The sequence below is a fragment of the Pinus tabuliformis genome, chromosome 8 (genome assembly GCF_031772625.1).
Source record: "Pinus tabuliformis cultivar Carrire ecotype Pingquan chromosome 8, CPIR1, whole genome shotgun sequence".
Classification (NCBI taxonomy): domain Eukaryota; kingdom Viridiplantae; phylum Streptophyta; class Pinopsida; order Pinales; family Pinaceae; genus Pinus; species Pinus tabuliformis.
In genome coordinates, this window is record NC_142294.1 from 1,874,393,797 (window position 1) to 1,874,411,786 (window position 17,990).

A 17,990-nucleotide genomic window follows, 5' to 3' on the forward strand; every position below is an offset into this window, starting at 1 on the left:
ATTTACCTCGTTAACGCCATGCCTAATTTTTGCTTTGTAATGAGCACCTTGTGCCAGTTTATGGTTAAGCCAAGACATGTAAATTAGGTTGCATTAAAGCATGTGTTGTAATACCTATTTGGTATAGTTGCATATGGTTTAATAAATGTCTCAGGAGTTGAAGTGAGGTTGTAGGGTTATACAAATTCAGATTGATCAAGGAGTGCATAGGACATAAAAATCACCTCGAGGGTGCTACTTAACCTTGGATTAGCGATGATATCTTGGTTGGAAGGAAGCATATATTTGTCGCGCTCAGGACAACAAAAGCAGAGTATATCACAGCTAGTGTTGCAAGTCATGAAGCAACGTGGCTTCAAAAACTTCTTACAGAACTCTTTGATCAGGTCACATAATCCGAGACATGGTGCATAAATGAGTAGTGGAGCTCCAGTACATATCCACAGGCGAGCATATTTCTGACATTCTCACCAAGCCTCTGTTTAGAGCGAAATATGTATACTTCAGAGACAAGCTTGGCTTGATGGAAAATGCTTCCCTCGTTGAGAGGGAGAGATGATGTCTTCACAAGATTGGCACAGACCATCTCCTAAAACCATAAAGGACTTTGGTTATGTCATATGGATTTGACCAAGAGATATGGATACATTCACATGAGAGGCCAGAAGGACTTGGCTAGGTCATAAAGGACTTTGACCAAAGGTTGGTCCAAGGAAATGACAAGATTAGATAGGTCTTCTCCTGAGAAGCTAGAAGGACTATGTTGGGTCATAAAGGACTTTGACAAAGGAGATAGATGTAATTCATATGAGAAGTCATAAAGGACTTTAATTGGGCTAGTTAGCCAAGTGTGAATGGTCCAAGGACAAATTCTCTTCTGAGAAGCCAGAAGCCCTGCGCTGCCAGAAGAGCTTGGATGGGTCATAAAGGACTTTAACCAAGAGGAGATTCATAAATTTACCTAAAGATCCATATTAGACTTTGGAAAAGGTAAAAGTCCCATGAGAATCACATTACCCACTCCAGGATGGAGTGATTTATAGACGTGCATGTGAGTAGTTACATTTCCCACTCCAAGATGGAGTTATATATAGACATGCATCAACATGGCAAGCTCATGAAATTTTCTTATTGAAGGAGAAATTTTAGCTAAGAGGAAATCTACTATAACAGAGGAGAATACCTCCCTCGCTAAGAGGGAGTGTTTACTTTTTGTAGCATCGAGAAGTATTCCTGAATGCCAAGAGATCTCCTAACTCAGCTTAGCAAAATTGTGAAAACTAAAATAAAATAAATTTTATTTTGGGAATTAAGTAGGCTCAAGAAGTCAAGTCAAACCCACCATGAAAGGGTGCGTCCCTTGGCCAAATTCAAACTCATTTGAATTATATAAGTACATGATGTGCTACTTGAATTTGACCAATTTGGATTCATCATATATTCTCTCTTCTATTATAGCCACACATGCGGAGTTAAAGAAGAAGATTTGGAAGTTTGACCAAGCTAGTCTCTTGACTATTTAACAAAGTTTATAAAGTTTTCATTTGACCGAATTTGATTAAGCAACAGTGTTTTGGAGAATTTAGTATCTACGGATAAATACTAATTCCCTAGATAAGTAGTTGTATCTAGAACAACAGTTTAAAGTGTTTTAGACTTTTCCTATAAGCAATAGATAAGATGAGAAGATAGAAGGCCTATCTGTAGTTCCGCTTTCCTCTCGTCTCCCTTGTATCGATTCTGTCGCTCCTTCCCGTACTTAATCCGCTTGAGAAGTACCCTATAAACACAACAGAAGACAAAAATCGATCAAAGCATACGATCTATTGAATATAAGTGAAAGGAATCAGATACAATTCACACACATAAGCATTATGAAACAATACAAATATATGGAAAAAAGTTCAAACACTTTATTAGATAGAAAAAGGAATTACAACCATTGGTTACTGATTCAAAGCCATTCCTCCAGTGTGGATCCCATCCACATCACATCAAAATCATGACAAACTTGTAGCATTACAATACTTGCTTCAAAGCCAAATCTCATAACAGCATTATTTCCTTATAATTCAACATAATCCAGCCCCTGATCACTTAGATGAGTGGTCAATTTATAGGAAGATGAAATAGGTTTTTTCATTAATGGTGGCATTGAATGGCCTTCCATACTTAGAATTAGTTCCATGGAGGAAGGGATGAGAGGATAGGATGCACCTTAACTCATTCCTCATCCATTTTCGAGCTCATAGGAGTTGATAAGTGAGGGAACCTTCTAGATGACTCCAAAGATAAAAATATTCCCCAAACCCTATGTGAATTTCGCTCATTCTCGCCCAGCACAGGTGAAAGGAAGCATAAGTTCTCTGCAGAGCACCCTGGCAGTGGACTCAACTGCTCTGCAACGCACCCTCATAAGGGTTTACCTGCACTGGTTCCTCTAGAGGCTATTTCTGGATGTCATCAAGTCATGAAATTGTCTAGGAATGAGGAATTCAAAGGGGTGACTTGTTAAGGGCATGAAACAACTGAATTTAGGGTTTGATGAGCCCTAAAACACTTATCTGAATGTTGGGATTTGATGTGCCCAAATGAATCTGTAACAGCTGACCCCTAAAGCATGAAGTCGCAAAAATGCCAATGTCGAATGAAATGATTTACGATGTGATGAGGAGGTATCAAAGTGGAAGGTGACCTGCATCAATTACAATACATATATCATGATATTTGATTATACATGAATTGCTGAGGGAAGGCATACCCATGCTCAGCTCATAAACTTTCATTACATGTACATAAACAGTCATCTACAGATATAGACCCATGATCGGAATGACCATCAATGTAAAGCCATTGTACATATGATTTAGTACTCCTGACATCGCAGCCCTGATGGATAAAACTAGATCCGGGGTCTTCAATCTCGTTCAACTGTTCGCTCAAGTACGAGTCTAACCAAGTGAATATGTGATCTGAAGTCGAACATGGGAAGACACCATCTGATTACCAACCAATGATGTAAGTGGTTAACATATGCGAGAGAAATCATCGATAATGACAATTATCCTCAAGGTACTGCAGTACATTCTGCATGGTGTGAATGGATGATTTGATGTCGAACACCATACAAAGTATTTCGGTCGAAGGCCATTGATGTATGCCTATCGCCGGAAGCAAGAAACCTGTCATTGGTACATGCAAGCCTCAAGGTACTGAATGGGTGTTTCTAAGTTGACTTCTTGGATAATGAGCTAATGTCGACAAGAAGCGACTCATCACAGGAGGGCCTTGATGTATCCCACATCAACGACGCGAAATGAGTGTAGTGTTTTTAGAGATGGAATTTTACTGACGACACAAGGTTCAGGAATGGCGGTCATGAAAATGAAGGTTATGGTATTGCAAAGGATGAATTTTGACTAAATGACTTCTTTTTAACATGTCGGCGACACGAAAGTGAATTGGTATCATTAACCCAAAACAAAGTGATGGATGGTATGATACACCAACGGTGTGATAACCATCAAGCTAATAACCCAACCCAAATAGTCAAAGTGATGGAGTGAAAGTGTCATGTTCAAGAGCAACCTGCTACCATAAAATGGTTTTCCCCTTTTCCCATTTTCCCCAATCATTGCTGACCAGTACCTCTTTATTTTTATCAAGCTTGAGGATGATAACATATGTTTGTTGTATAATTTCACCCTTCGGGCGAATCCATCACTATTTGATGTTTTAACGAGTCTAGCGAAGGTGAAACTCGGTCTTGTCTAGATGGACAAGTTTTTCGCTATTTGATGTTTTAACGAGTTTAACGACAAAGATAACTTGGTCCTTTTCATGTTTAGAGAGTTTGAAAAGGGACAAAAAGAAAACTCCACAAGTTCTTTTTCGTAAATTAATCTCTCAAGCCCGAAAAAGCGTAAAATAATACAAGAGAGATATCGTTTCCAATCCGTTAACAAGTTGGAAAGGACAAATGCTCGGCAATCTTTTCATATTTAGAGAGTCTAAAAAGAGCTTAAAGAGAATTCCAATTTGAGGAACGAGTGGTGTCTAGGGTAGCAACTAGTTTCGGTGATGTTGGAACTTCTCAAAACATGTAGATTTATGTGAAGAGGCTGGCTAATAAGACCACTCATTGAAATTGTTCCTCAAAAAAGTAAAACAACCAAGTGAAAGCGTATGATCGGCCAAAAGGATGGTGGCAATGGGATGAAAACAATCAAGGTTCATCTGACGAAAGAGGCTGATAGAATGGCAATCACGAGGGTTAAAAATGAAAATGGGTTCATTTTTAGACAAGCTTGAACAATAAGGAACTATGCTTGGATTCAGTTTCATGTTTACACAAACTTGAAACGAAAAACTATGCTTGGATTCAGTTTTCATGCCCCCAGCATGATGAAAGGGAGAGTCTCTTGTAACCAAATGGAAGTCGCTGTGGTGAAGTAAGACGATTATCCAACACCTTTTTGCCTTCGTCCAAATAGGGACAAAGGTGAATCGGGTGATTCCCTTCACATAACCTACAGGGAAACTTAACTTTACCACTAGGTGCTCATATCCTTGGTTTCATTTTTTAACGCGGTTGACACAAGACAAGGCACTATCCTCAAGGACATGTTTCATTTTTTTAATAAGGTTGACACATTAAAAGAATTATCCTCATGGGAGCTGTTTAATTTTTTAATAAGGTTGACACAGTAGAAGAACTATCCTCATGTGACCTGTTTCAATTTTTTTAACGAGGTTGACACAAGACCAGAAACTGTCCTCGTATCCTTGGTTTCATTTTTAACGAGGTTGACACAACACAAAGAACTATCCTCGAATCCTTGGTTTCAATTTTTAACAAGGTTGACACAAGACAAGGAACTATCCTCATAGACATCGATCACAACTCATAAGAGGTCTTGAAAGAGAGATCTGGTTCCAATGCCCCTAGTACATGATGTACAACATCACTGAATTTTCAGTTGATGTAAGCATGGAACGGGTTGCCACATAATTAATCCGTGGCGGGGATGATACCATTGGTACAAAAGGACCATTTAGGGAAGATGGTTGACTGGAAGCCATATTTGGATCAGGAAATGAAAGCTGGTCAACGATGACAATCCTGCCTTCATGTGGGAAATAAATCACTCGAAAGAGTGTTGAAGCAATATCTCCCATGTCATAAATATAGTCGCACCCATCACTACCATCACGTTCAGATAAACAATTTTTCCTCCCAAAGTAATAGGTAACTGAGGCAGGATCCCTAATGGTTGACTGGTTTCTTTGTTAAAAGCCAACAGATTTTGGGTAACAAGTACAAGTGGCAACGAACCGAGTGCTTACCAAGAAATTGAGGAAAGGATACTCACTGATGCACCTTCATCTATAATAGTTCTGAGTACAATCATATTACAAACCTGTACTATGATCTGGAAATGCACATAAGAAGGAAGACGACATCCTATCAATGGATTCCAATCAAAGGAAGTGACCAGACTACTTGGAGGGGGTACCATAAAAACATGAGTATTATCCCCTTCTGTTATGAGAACGGGAGGATTTTCCTCCTGTCTTCATGGAATAAGAGGGTTGCCCCCAAGCTCATTTGAATCTGAAGAAACGAAAAGAACCTGAGTGGTATCATATGCACTCTCTTGGAGAAAGGTACGATCAACTGAAGGTGAAATTGGGTCAACTGTTTCCTCGACCTGTTGATTTGGGTTAGGTATAGACTCATAGGATTCACTTTCAAAGAGAGTGGGTTTGACCGACAGTTGATTTGAGTCAGTCACTTCATCAACTAGTGAAGGATTAAGGGAGAGTCTCCTGTAACCAGATGGAAGTCGCTGCAGTGAAGCATGATGGTTATCCAACACTTTTTTGGCTTCATCTAGATAGGGAGAAAGGTGAATGGAGTGATTCCCTTCACATAACCTACAAGGAAACTTAATTTTACCCTTCTTTCCATGAACTTTACTACTACTAGTTGATGGTGTGTCACCAGCATGATCTCAAAAAGTTGATGACACGGGATGTTGTGAACGAGAAGACCATTCTTCTAATATCTAAGGAATATCAGGACAATTTCAAAGAAGATGGTCTCCCACACAAAGTTTGCATGGATATCGAAATTTGTGAGGCTTGACGGACGGTTTCTCATCAGATGTTGCATTCAAAGCAATGGTTGTTTGGTTGCCCCTCTACTGAATTTTCTTCTTTTGCTTCTTCTTCCCTTTCTTCTTCTTCTTAGCCACCTGGTTACTAATACAATACTTTCACCAAGCGAAGAGGAAGAAGGGGAGGAAGAAACAACTGAGGAAGAAAGCAAAGGGTCAAATGTCGGATCAACGAGAGGTTGATTTTGTCCAGTTGGAGGTGCACTCGATTGCGAAGAAATCACTATATTTTGAACCAAAGAGGTTGAAAACAACCATACTAACAAACCAATGGTAAATCCCGGAAGGGACAATGTAGCCATATAAGGAGCACCAATATTTTCGAAAGGAGGAAAAGAACTAGGATTATCATCAAAAGGAATTCCTTGATCGGTGGAATCCGAAATTGTCACCATATGTTTCAACCTAAGGTCAACTAAGGAGTGAGCGTGGAGGATGTTATCCGCGGTCAATTAATTTGATTTTAATCAAAGTACCATAAAAAAAAAAGGGATAATCTAAGAAAAAGGTTTACCAAACAACTGTGAACTGCAGAATACCTCCTGGCGAACCGAGAAGTACGGGCAGGGAATCTCCGCGAATGTTGTGTTTGGTGTACATAGTTTACAAGGCGGCCGACTCGGTTACTTAAGGATGGATAACAACCTAGATTTGTCCTCCCATATATACTCGAAGGTACATGGAGGCCCAGCCCGTATAAGCGTTGTCTAAATCAAAACTGCATAGTGAGAGCATTCCCATATACTTTACGTACTATAACACCGCCCTATATGCCCGAAGGTACATGGACGAGCTACGATATACTCACGTACGTGGAATGAAGTATCACACTCGGGATGTATTGCAAACAAGTTAGCGACAACTGCTTTGTTTTACGATGTCGGAACACGTCTCTAGCCTAGAACCACTAAATTTTTTTCGTTAGGTGACAATGCTCCATTAGGTAAATTCAGATAAATTTTAAGTTGATCTTCTTTAGAATTTTCCTTTCAAGGTTCACCACATGATGTATTTTTGCAATTCCTAAAATGCAACTAATATGATAAGCATTATTTTCATTCAGTTGAACAATGAAAACCTTAGCTAGTAGGATAGAGAAATAAGATCTTTGACAAAGAGCAAAGAGAACATCTAATGCAATTTCCCTAGCTATTCCTTTCAAGCATTCACAAACTACAATATGAACGATGCAAGTTTTTTTTTTCGATTTCCTTAATGTGAATATGAACAAAAGGAAATATGCACATACAATCAATCAATCTTTAATAAGAACAAAGACTTTGACGACAATTCTGTTTCGAAGGAAAATAAGACTTTACGAAACTTTCTTTCGAACGAAGATTAATCAACCATATTCTAACTTTGACTATAGACTGAAAATGACAAAGAAAACATTAAAGAAACATTAATCAATCAAATCAAAGTAGGGCTAGACAAGGAGATAGAAATTTGTTCTCTGAGACATGACATTCATTGATCAATCAACAAGAAAACAAACAGAGAAAAGTTGGCAAAAACACATTCCAAAGGTGAAAATTTTCCCTAAGGTGGATCAGCGCAAGTCAAAGAGGGCCTAACTGCACTACAGAGCACTCTCTCTCACTCAAGGGTGCTCTGTAAAACACTGTCCCCTGACCAAGTCTGCATTGATTCCTGAGAGGCCACTCAAGAGTCATCTAACCTCAAATAAAAGCGCTGAAATAGAGTCAGTGAACACAAGTAAGGTCTACAAGAATGTCTTAGGATGTGAATAAGCTACTAGGAAAGGTGATAGTTCCCCAGTATGGTTGCCAATTTGTTTTGGAGAATTTAATATCTATGGATAAATACTAATTCCCTAGATAAGTAGTTGTATCTAGAAGAACAGTTTAAAGTGTTTTAGACTTTTCCTATAAGTAATAGATAATATGAGAAGACAGAAGGCCTACCTGTAGTTCCTCTTTCCTCTCGTCTCCGTTGTATAGATTCCGTTGCTCCTTCTCATACTTAATCTGCTTGAGAAGTAACCTGTAAACACAACAGAAAATAAAAAACGATCAAAACATACGATCTATTGAATATAAGTGAAAGGTATTAGATACAATTCACACACATAAGCATTATGAAACAATACAAACATATGGAAAAAGGTTCAAACACTTTATTAGATAGAATAAGGAATTACAACCATTGGTGTCTGATTCAAAGCCATTCCTCCAGCTTGGATCCCATCCAGATCACATCAAAATCATGACAAAATTGTAGCATTACAATACTTACTTCAAAGCCAAATCTCATAGCAGCATTATCTCCTTATAATTCAACATAATCCAGCCACAGGTTTGAGTCGATAGCAAGGGCCAAGTTGACTAGACTAAGAGTTTGACCAAATTTTATTTCTTGGCTAGTATGTCCAGTGTTGACTCGCTGGAATTTGACCAGGTTTGACTGGTATTTGGACTTGGATTTTGACATAGATTTCTAGAAAATTTGGAATTGTAAACCTTTTTGAAGAAATGTTGTTGTGTTTTCTCCCAATTTGGGGTTTCCCAGGATAAATTTGTTGTCTCTATTGGGCATGGCTATCTCTTCATGATATTTATTGTCTTTGCTACATTTATTATTGAAATTTTCTATGTATAATTGCACAATGATATCAATGTCATAAAATAAACTATTTGAAGATCATTAGCTAGGAATTATCAAATAAAAAGATTGGTTTCTACTTTGCACTTCGTAGAGAATTCAACAAGAACTCCAGGCACTTAGACGAAGTGTTGAGCATACTACAGGAGCAGACACTCTTTGCCAATAATTCCAAATGAAAATTTGGAATGACAAGGATTTTATACCTTGTGCACATCATTAGCACATGAGGAGTAGAAGTCCACCAAGAGAAGTTTTGAGGTATCATTAAGTGGCCAACACCCAAGAACCTTACAATGTTGAGAGGATTCATGGGGATATGCAATTATTATCAGCAATTTGTTAAAGGTTATTCTTAGATGGTGGCACCTCTAATAGATTTGACAAAAAAGGGGGATTTCACATGGATAGAAGAAGCTCGTCACATTGTTGAAAGGTGAAAGGAGGTAATGAGTTCTTGTCCATTTCTTGCACTCCCAGAATTATCACAACTTTTTGTTTTTGAGTGAGATGCTTCAAGGGAAGGCATAGGAGCAATATTGACGCGGGATGGTTATCTGGTCGCTTTCGAAAGTAGGAAGCTAAGGGATCCAGATTGGATCTACTCTATATATGAAAAGGCGATGTTGGCCATAATGCATGCACTTGTAAAGTTCAATAAGTACTTGGTGGGAGGAAGGTTTATGGTCAAAACATATCACAATAGCTTGAGATACTTTCTATAGAAAAACAATCTCAATGAGAGGCAACATAAATGGGTCAGCAAAATTCAAGCTATGATTTCGACAGTCAATATGTGAAGGGGAAGAAGAATGTGGTGGAATATGCACTCTCTAGGATGCCAACAATTTTCTCTCTCATTGATATCAAGAGTGATTGTAGGGAACTTCTACTAGTGGAGTACTCAATGAATAAGTTTGCATGTGAAATGATGGATGGAATAATACAAGATAGGTATAGGGTCATCAACGACATTATATATTACAAAAGAAGGATATTTTTTGTCCTTGAGTCACATTTCAGTGAGATGAGCATGGGGACCATGCATGACTCACCCCTAACTGGACAACACGGGTTCTTCAAAACATATAGCCAAGTACGAGAGATATTTGCGTTGAAATTCCTTAAAGGGGATGTTTGGAGACATGTAGTTGAATGTGCCTTCTTCTATCAAAATAAAATAGAGCAGACCCATCCAGCAGGACTACTATAATGACTACCTATCCTAGATAATAAAAAAATCAAAATGGGAGAGCATTTAAATGTATTTCATCAGAGGGCTTTCAAAGGTGAAAGTGAAGGATTGCATCTTCGTGGTGGTAAATAGATTAACAAAATTTTCCCATTTCCTGGCCATATCATCTAATTACTTAGTGGCATAGGTAGCAGAGACATTCTTTCAGGGGGTGTTCATGTTGTAAGGGGTCCCGAAGCACATTGTCAATGACAGAGATATCAAATTTCTTAGTGCATTTTGTTAGGAGCTATTTGGATTAGCTAGGATAAAGCTAACCCTAAGTACCAATTATCACCCATAGAAAGATGGCCAGACAGAAATAATCAATAAGTGGGTGGAAGGATACTTAAGGAACTATGTGGCAGGGCAACAGAAGACTTGGATCAGGTGGATGCACTTGGGTGAATACTATTATAACACCACCTACCATATGTTTATCAGGATGACTCCTTTCAAGGCATTGTATGAGTATGATGCTCCCACGTTCTTAGAAATGGCACTAGGAGACAACAAGGCACCAATTTCCAGGGATTCGTTGTAGGAGATTCAAGATATTCTTAAAATCCTCAAGGATAACATACAAGTAACACAAAATCAGTAAAAGATGTATGCAAACTGCCATAGGGTGGAGCGTAAATTTTAGGAGGGGTATGTTCTTTTCTTAAGACTTCATCCATACATGAAATCATCCTTGAATATTATTAGTTCTTAGAAATTGAAACCATGATTATATGCGACTTACAAGGAGATTAAGAAGATTGGGGAGGTTGCTTAGGAATTAGAATTGCAGAAGATAGCACGATCCACAATGTTTTCCACATGTATTGCCTTGAAAAGGTACTTGGATGACAAGTTAGAGCCACAACATAGCGTCCACCTGTTGATGATTGTTTAAGTTTGAAAGACTCTAACAAACCAACTCCTCGAATCTCGTTATCACAATGAGATAATGAGATAGTGTGCTCAAAATTTACAACTAAAGGTTTATGTATTTTGTATTTTATGCTTTTCTTTATGTATTTTGTGGTGCATAAATAAACAAAAGAAAATTTACATTAGAAAGTAGAGTATAAATATTCACATAAAAATAACGTCATTCACAGCTGAAAAGTGATAAACAAGTGTAAAGTAACTGAAAATATGAATCAAATTTAAACTATGTAGCGAGCTAGTTAGAATATGGGATGGAAGGCCCTAGATTCTATAGAGCATAAGTTGTTATATATGACAGAACATAAAGAGATTTTTTGAAGCATAAATAATAAAACAGAGATATGCAAAACAATAAAATTATAATAAATAATGGTTGATTTTGTTAACGATGAAGAGTACAGTCAAGTCTTGAAAGGAAATCTTCTACGAAAGCTTATGACCAATATTATTAAAAACTACTGCAATGCAAAACAAAACATATACAATAGCTCAGGGACAAGCCAAAATGATAGCAAATTAAAATCCTTCGTACAAGTGTAAGTATCGATAAATTGATTTCTAAAACATGGAAAGTTGTTGGCACTAATAAAAATAACTAGACCTTCAAACAACAACAAATAAATCAAAAAGGCTCAAGATGCCTAAATATATCCTTATAAATATTGATGGAATTGCTTAATTTTTCGCCCCTTGGAAGGATAAGACGGTTGTCACCATCAGGATTAGCCTCTAACTTGTAAGAAATTAAATTTTGAGGAGAAATTACAACCAACAAACCTTATAGCATAACTCTCTTCACAGTTCTCCCTCTTTGCCTTCATAGATCCTTCCTCCTTTTAAAGGTTTCCAAATCAATTTTGGAGGTTTCTTCAAATAAAAGATTGGATTTAATTTGTTTCTAATCTGACTGAATCAAAATTAGAAGGGGGGATGTTCTAAAGGGAACGGTCAATGAAAATTAATTTATGAAAAATTTTCTCAAATTATGATCTTGACTCTAATAGGTGGGACCCTTTCCTTATTCAAATAGGTTTTATCATCTTAGTCACCATACATATATAAACAAGAATTTGCATCATCACATGTGATTTGTCTCATATAACTTGCAATCATTACTAATGATAATAAACTACATCATATAAAAGCATAATAATATCCCATATACGGCCAAAATATGTGCCGCATTATCATTTCCGCATCAAAGCATCGTCAAACAAACTAAACCTTTGTTCCTCCCATCATTCCTTGTTTCTTTGTTATTCATGCATATCCAATGTGGCACCACAGTAAATAAAGTGTTGTATATAAACAAAGTTATAATTAGTTCCCTCCAAAAATGAATTATCATAAGTATCTATATATAAATGTAGTATCAAGTATCCAACCAAAAGAAGAAATATCAACCTCATAAATAAATATGTCAATAGTAAATATTGTTCAAAACCATACCAAAAACACGTTGTAAACACCAAAACTAACGTCCCTACTTGTGAGATGGATCGGGTTCAGCTTGTTATATGTTCCCACTCTTGGTGGGTTCTAGGAAAAGTCCACAAAGCAAAAGCTCCTTGTACCAAAGTTATTTTAGTTACAAGAGAATTAGAGACTCCACTAGGGATCAAACCCAGAATCTCTAGTTTCGTTGGGGATTGAACCCAGATAAATCTAGTCACATTTCTGATTATATGCATGAGTGGAGGAGATGCAAGAGGTTAGTTAAAACCAAACTTCCTGATGGAATTCTTAAAATTTGGTTTACCCTATCCTTGCTTCCACCTATAGCCAAGGATGCCCCTATGGTTGGGGAGGCTACAAAGGAGCAAGTTATTTTACATGCTCAACATCCAGATTTAATTTATTCTCAATTGGGCACTTGATATGATGTCATTCCCAATGCTCCTTGACCTTTGACTAATCCACAACAACTTAAGCCAATACCACACTATAATGGTGTCATAGGTTCCATTTCCTCTGATGTTGTGAGCTAGTTAGTTGCTTAAGTAGAGAAATCTATCATTACATCTCAAGCCCCAGCAAGTGCATCTAGTTGTCAACAAGCACAATAATCTGAGCAAAACCAAGGTTTTCACATTGAAGTTCACAACACCAAATAATCCTCAGCAACCCGACAAGGAAAAGAAAAGAAACAAACAAAATAATAACTTTAAACTTGCTTAGGAAACTACTCAAAACCAACACAACAATGGTGGGGGCATAATTGAGAAATGTCATAAGGCTAAATTTCCTTGTAATATTTGTTGGGGAGATCATTTGACTCACAAGTTCTTGTGTATGGATGAAGTGCATCGTCTTCTTGCACCATTAGTATCCACCTAGTAGTCGGTCGTTTTGAATCATTTGTTCCCCGCCCAACCACAACAACAAATGGTTGGACAAGCTTCTCCACCTCTGCTAGGGGGAATGGGGGGGCATAATCTTCCCACAAGATGTGTGCCTATACATGTTTTTACTAAAAAAGTTAACTTGTCTACGAGAGCTAAGTCTCACAACGTTCCTGAGTCAAGTTTTGCTTCCAAGGAATCGGTCATCCCTATTGTACCCTCTAGATCTTTCATACCATATAATCCTTTGGAGCTAGTATATTTCCCACCTAAGGGTATTCTTCATAAGTCAACATACAACCCTAATGCATGGGATGGTTAACATTGTAGTATTGTTGAAAATTTAGCCCAAGCACCTTGTGTCATGTCTTCTCTAGAGGTTTTGCATAGCTATCCTACACAATGAAAATACTTGTTGATTTCTATCGAATGGGGTTGACCCCTTAGAATCAATTTTTATTACGTTTGATGTTGACGTTCCTCATTTTAGACTCACTCATCAAATCACTTTCTATATATAGATGTGCATCTTCTATTTATACGTACACCACAATCTTATCTACGAACGGTCTTAAAATTGTATTATGGCCACATCACGATGAATCTCTTGGTTCTCCAACACTTGTTAAGTAAAGTACAACTCTTCAAGCCTTTGATGCTCATACCTTTGTGCCTCAAGGTGATATTCCTTCATTTTCCTTCTAGCTAGAGGGAAAACTCATGCACATAGATGTTGAAGTTGTTGATACTCCCTTAGATTATAATGTACTTCTTAGCCATAGTTCGTTTTATGCCATGACCACTATCATGTCCTTGGTGTTCCATGTGCTTCACTTCCTTGTGAAGGCAAGATTATCACAATTTATTAGTTAGACTATTGCATGCCATTATTCAAATATACCACTACGGGCACTTTGTGCCATTCGTTGGAGATAGCCCGTCGGCTTATGAGAGTGTTGGTGTAGGACTGTTTAAAAACCCATTACTTATCAACGTCTTTTCTTTAACCCCACTCGATGCTCATTCTTCTTCATTCACTCCTACACGTGTGATCTCTTCCATCACCAGTGGAACCCATCGGTCTCCCGAACCCTAGGTGGTGCCTTCTTCTTTAGGAGTAGACCTGTATGGTGAGCATATGTTTCCTTTAGTAGAAGTGATTGTACCTTTGGTAGTCCTGTCAGCACCTCCTAGCACTGATCGGAAACTTCATCCCAATATAGAATATGATCAAGATACATTTCCCACACAAGCCATGACTCCACCTATTCCATGTGACTCCCTTGACAACAAGTCTCCTTCTTGACAATTCATCTTAGAGGTCATGGATTCACTTATTAATCCCAAGGATACTATGGCTTTTGATGACTTTATTCTCCTTGAACAAGAATTGGTAGAGATTGAAAAGTTAATCTTGAATTGGGCCAAGGGTCATTTTATCGACCATCCATGGAAGTTCCAACCTTCCATGGAAGTTCCAACCTTCAACCAAGTCAAGTTATAGGCTTCTAATACTGAACTTGTTAATGAATTGTAAAAGGTAGAGACTCTCGTTAACAAGTGCTTTGCACCCCTTTATGCCGTCATAACTATTGGAAAGGAGCTACATTAGCTCATGAGACCAATCAAATTTTATGTCCTCGGGTCATTCCTGATAACAATATGGTACTAGGATTTCCCTACCATCATCAACCTTTAGGAATTTGGAATTCAACTCTCTATTCCATTGCCTCATCATGGTGTGCCATATGTTACCCGTTACCCACCAAAAGTGGATAACCCTAGGAGACTGTTTCTCTTATCCATCTCTTCCAACCAGCAGCCAACATCCCTTGACAACCACTTTGCAGTTGATGTGATCTGACTTTATCTCTGCCACTTGAATCAGTTGGATGTTTCCTCGCCCATTTGTCAAGGTGACATGTTAGAAGGTGGGAAATCCAACAACAAAGGGTATTTTTTTCACTGTGCAATCAGGTGTTTATGTTTTCTTCATTTGGGCACTTGGACATGGATTATTGGGTGACTTGGAAGAATGAATGCCTTTGACTGTGGTTTTTACCCTCACCTTAAATGGAGGTTTTATCTTCAGTCCTAGTCTCGTGGGATCTCCCCTATTGGCCCATGGATTTAGGAAGGGCACTACTTGGAAACCCCCAATTTTGGTAACGTGGTCTTATTTTCCCGTTCCATATTTTTCACTCCCCTTCACACATTACAAGCCATATTCCACCATTTCCCTTCTCTGGGTCTGCATGACCACTTGGTCCATAGGATACTGACATACCCCCTCCCCTTGTCCACATATTTGGGTCAGGTCTGGAAATGTTGCCCTGAAGGTTGATGGAACTAAAAGAAAGTTAAAAGCATATCATGGCCATGAGCAAGAAACAAAGAAATAGAAAATCATAAAATCCAAAAGATGGCCAGGACATTAATAATAACATGTGAGAAAAATACAAGCATGAGCTCTACCCCTCATCATTATGGTCATCACCCTAGTTTCAAGGGTCACTTATTTCCTCATCACATCATTGGCAGAACCCATGCATGTCCCAACTCCTAATGGGCGATGAACAACCCCACCTTAAGGGGGTAATAATTGTATAGAGAATTTTTTTCGAAAGAAACACATTGAAGATTTTGGTCAACGCATTTCGAACCAGCAAGTGTGGTTCATCTTCAGGACACTCGCTAGTTCGAAACGCATCAACCAAAATCTTCAATGTGATTTCTTCCGAAAAAAATCTCTATATAGTATTATATGGATCACAGAAGCTTGAATTCAAATATCACTACCCTGCACGGGGGGGTAATAATTGTTATACATCATTTACAACATGTTGTTATTTCCTAGAGCTTTGAGCAGTAATACAAAGAAAAATCAAGAAAAAAAAAATGTAAATAAATAAGTGTGGAAAAACAAAGGGTGAGGTAACACATATAACCATGATTGCTCCCTCCGCACATTTGTACACACAATATGTGGACTACCTCACTATTTATATCCTTGTACCCATGGCAATTGGATCAAGGATCCCTTCATCCCCAATTTATTCCATCATTATTCACATAACACCTATTGATTGAAGGACGTATTAGGGAAATGTCTTTCCCTTAGGGGTTGCAAACACCTAATAGGATCATTTATTGGCCCCTCCTACCTAGGGTGGTAAAACTATTAGGCGATCAAAGCCCTAAATTTAGAATAGAGGCCCCATATGAAGTTTCAATTTTCCCTTGATTAACAAGTTTGGTCCACTTAGATGCACTAATGGTTAATTTTACCTAATGGTGAAGGTGCAACATTGGACAGTGTGTGATTGGAAAGTCGTTTTCATCAAGGGTTGGGAAACTTAACTAGGGCCTAAGTCCACTTGAGGAGCATATGAAACCTAAACATGAAGCATTGAGATCCATGGGACTCCTAACACTTGCGGAACATCATTCCATTCCATGGGCACCTACAACACCGCAACAATCTGCACTTTCCCCCACATTATTCATGAGATAATGCACATAGACTAGCATGTGCCCAACCGTCTTAGTAGTATGTACAGGTTGTGGCAGCTAATCTAATGTCCAGATGCACCCCTTGATAGATGGGAGGGATAGCACCATACTCTAAGCCCTCAACATTGGACCAAAACCAACCTATTCTATCATTAGGAGATCCATTCTGTACCCCAAACACAAAACTGCGGCTCGTAGGATGATTTGCATGGAGATTGAAGGGACTACCCCTAGATCGTGATTTATGGAACACTCTGCAAACAACTTGGCACTAGAGGAGGAGCCTAACACATGCCCTAAAGGGTCTATGCAGCCATGAGATCATCATTTCAGCCTCCTTTGTGGGCTAATTCTTATGTTTCCCATTGGCTATGAGGTTCGCTTGTAACCTCAATTAGTTTTTCCTATTATTTTACAACTAAGAGAGGATGTTAGGCTAATTTAGAGTTCATCAGACATGTATAAATAAGAAAGAGATCATTTTATACTCTCATCATAATCACACTTGGGGAATTCATACCTTTTAAGAATTCAGACTTATTTCTTTATTGCGTGTTGGAGTATCTTGGATGCATTTCGATGTTTGGTATCTAATTTGATTTTATCCGTGGAGCCACTTCATGGATAATGGATGGATATAATACATGTTTCCATGTAAGTTCTTGATGGTGATGAAATTTTCTCTTGAAATTGTCTAATCTATGGAATTGTTGCTTCTAAAATATGCTAAATTGTGCACTAAGCGTTGAAAATTAATTTTGAAATGTTTTCTAGTTGAGTATTGCATATGTTATTCATTGTATGACATGTAATGAATGTTCTTAGTGGAGGAATTCCTTAAAGTCTACATCAAACTCCATTCTCTTTTGAAGTAGGTAAATGTTAGAAATTAGTACCTAGGGCATTGATTTTTAGCCTCTATAACAGCCCTAGTAAAAATTCCATGTAATAAAAGTTAAAAACAATAACCAGGAACGAATGGGACACTTATTCCAAGTTGAATGTTGGGCAAGACATCCTAAGGGGTGTTCAGTTGGTTGTTTATGGCTAAGGAAATTAGCAAATGCAATGGCTAAGCATTAAAAGGAAAAAAGGCATTTTTGGCACATTTATTTATGAAAATAACAGAAATTAGGAGAAAAAGGAGGTGAAAGATCACAG

At 38.0% G+C, this 17,990-nt stretch overlaps 1 protein-coding gene across 1 annotated transcript in view; it reads right to left on the reverse strand.

Moving 5' to 3' along the window:
- Positions 1–8,110: 8,110 nt before the first annotated feature.
- The window catches only part of LOC149243847 (lipase-like PAD4), a 103,521-nt gene continuing 93,641 nt past the window's right edge, over positions 8,111–17,990 (reverse strand). The window contains exon 6 of the mRNA XM_089367872.1: positions 8,111–8,186. The gene's annotated coding sequence lies outside the window, so the exon portion shown is untranslated. The remainder of the gene's footprint in view (positions 8,187–17,990) is intronic.